Genomic DNA, 2,500 nt, shown 5'->3' with positions numbered 1-2,500 from the left:
TAAAGTCCAGGGTTTTACTTTGGACTGCAGCTCAATAGTGAGAATCAATCAGTAGCATTCTTTGATTCCATCCTCTTTATCCTTCAAAATGATTTTCCTCAAAGTTGGATCGCTGAGTTTGAGTTTTTTTCGGTATTAGTTTTTTTTCAAGGAGGTAATCTGTGGGCTCTTTGGTGGGTTAATAGAGGTAAGCACAGCCAGAAAAGAAAGAAGCACTCTTCCAGATTGAATACAGCTCAGTAATTTCCTTTGGACTGCAGCTGAATAGTGAGAAAAAATCAGTAGCCTTCCGAATTATCTAAGTGTAGAAGTGGCCTTATTTGCTTCTGATCATCTTTATCCTTTCCAACATTTTTCTTTGCTTCAGTTGCATTGAGGCATTTGGTTTTATTTATTTCAGGGTGGGTATCTGTGAGCTGTTTGGTGGGGTGATGCAGGTAAGCACAGCCAGAAACGAAAAGTAACCAGTCATCGCCCAACCTGGGGCTCGAACCCACGACCCTGAGATTAAGAGTCTCATGCTCTACCGACTGAGCTAGCCGGGCAACTGCTTGACTGGAGAGCTTGCTCCGCCAGAGTGGGACATGGTATCTGTGGGCAGGAGGCCGTGGTGAGGCCTGGGTGCCAGCAGCAGCAGCAGCAGCAACAGCAGCTGCAGCAGCAGCAGCAGTCGGTTGCCAAAAACTAAATGTCATGGCAGAGCATTGGTGGTTCAGTGGTAGAATTCTCGCCTGCCACGCGGGAGGCCTGGGTTCGATTCCCGGCCAATGCAGCGCTGTTCTTTTAGTCCTTCAGCTCCCATTCCAAACCATGCCTTAGTCTTTATTTAAGGCTAGGACTACAGGGAGACGTTTTGTAGAGCTACTGATGAATTTCTACTATAGAGATAAAAAAGGACCCCAGGAGATTGAATAAAATCTAGGGTTTTACTTTGGACTGCAGCTGAATAGTGAGAATCAATCAGTAGCATTCTTTGATTCCATCCTCTTTATCCTTCAAAATGATTTTCCTCAAAGTTGGATCGCTGAGTATGAGTTTTTTTCGGTATTAGTTTTTTTTCAAGGAGGTAATCTGTGGGCTCTTTGGTGGGTTAATAGAGGTAAGCACAGCCAGAAAAGAAAGAAGCACTCTACCAGATTGAATACAGCTCAGTAATTTCCTTTGGACTGCAGCTGAATAGTGAGAAAAAATCAGTAGCCTTCCGAATAGTCTAAGTGTAGAAGTGGCCTTTTTTTCCTTCTGATCATCTTTATCCTTTCCAACATTTTTCTTTGCTTCAGTTGCATTGAGGCATTTGGTTTTATTTATTTCAGGGAGGGTATCTGTGAGCTGTTTGGTGGGGTGATGCAGGTAAGCACAGCCAGAAACGAAAAGTTACCAGTCATCGCCCAACGTGGGGCTCGAACCCACAACCCTGAGATTAAGAGTCTCATGCTCTACCGACTGAGCTAGCCGGGTAACTGCTTGCCTGGAGAGCTTGCTCCGCCAGAGTGGGACATGGTATCTGTGGGCAGGAGGCCGTGGTGAGGCCTGGGTGCCAGCAGCAGCAGCAGCAGCAGCAGCAGCAGCAGCAGCAGCAGCAGCAGCAGCAGTCGGTTGCCAAAAACTAAATGTCATGGCAGAGCATTGGTGGTTCAGTTGTAGAATTCTCGCCTGCCACGCGGGAGGCCCGGGTTCGATTCCCGGCCAATGCAGCGCTGTTCTTTTAGTCCTTCAGCTCCCATTCCAAACCATGTCTTAGTCTTTATTTAAGGCTAGGACTACAGGGAGACGTTTTGTAGAGCTACTGATGAATTTCTACTATAGAGATAAAAAAGGACCCCAGGAGATTGAATAAAGTCCAGGGTTTTACTTTGGACTGCAGCTGAATAGTGAGAATCAATCAGTTGCATTCTTTGATTCCATCCTCTTTATCCTTCAAAATGATTTTCCTCAAAGTTGGATCGCTGAGTTTGAGTTTTTTTCGGTATTAGTTTTTTTTCAAGGAGGTAATCTGTGGGCTCTTTGGTGGGTTAATAGAGGTAAGCACAGCCAGAAAAGAAAGAAGCACTCTACCAGATTGAATACAGCTCAGTAATTTCCTTTGGACTGCAGCTGAATAGTGAGAAAAAATCAGTAGCCTTCCAAATGGTCTAAGTGTAGAAGAGGCCTTATTTGCTTCTGATCATCTTTATCCTTTCCAACATTTTTCTTTGCTTCAGTTGCATTGAGGCATTTGGTTTTATTTATTTCAGGGAGGGTATCTGTAAGCTGTTTGGTGGGGTGATGCAGGTAAGCACAGCCAGAAACGAAAAGTTACCAGTTATCGCCCAACGTGGGGCTCAAACCCACGACCCTGAGATTAAGAGTCTCATGCTCTACCGACTGAGCTAGCCAGGCAACTGCTTGACTGGAGAGCTTGCTCCGCCAGAGTGGGACATGGTATCTGTGGGCAGGAGGCCGTGGTGAGGCCTGGGTGCCAGCAGCAGCAGCAGCAGCACCAGCAGTCGGTTGCCAAAAA

The 2,500-nt window shown here is 46.0% G+C and overlaps 3 non-coding genes across 3 annotated transcripts; 2 read left to right on the top strand and 1 right to left on the bottom strand.

Annotated features, from left to right (window-relative positions):
• The first annotated feature begins 701 nt into the window (after positions 1–701).
• TRNAG-GCC (transfer RNA glycine (anticodon GCC)) lies at positions 702–772 on the top strand. Its single transcript has one exon. It is a non-coding gene; the product is annotated as a tRNA-Gly (tRNA).
• Positions 773–1,623: 851 nt separating this feature from the next.
• On the top strand, positions 1,624–1,694 carry TRNAG-GCC (transfer RNA glycine (anticodon GCC)). The gene has a single exon. It is a non-coding gene; the product is annotated as a tRNA-Gly (tRNA).
• A 612-nt stretch (positions 1,695–2,306) lies between these two features.
• On the bottom strand, positions 2,307–2,379 carry TRNAK-CUU (transfer RNA lysine (anticodon CUU)). The gene has a single exon. It is a non-coding gene; the product is annotated as a tRNA-Lys (tRNA).
• Between the last annotated feature and the right edge of the window lie 121 nt (positions 2,380–2,500).

Source organism: Hyla sarda, chromosome 1, assembly GCF_029499605.1.
Source record: "Hyla sarda isolate aHylSar1 chromosome 1, aHylSar1.hap1, whole genome shotgun sequence".
In the NCBI taxonomy this organism is placed as follows: Eukaryota; Metazoa; Chordata; class Amphibia; order Anura; family Hylidae; genus Hyla; species Hyla sarda.
Note: the sequence above shows the minus strand (reverse complement) of the source record. Positions and strands in the feature narration are given on the sequence as shown.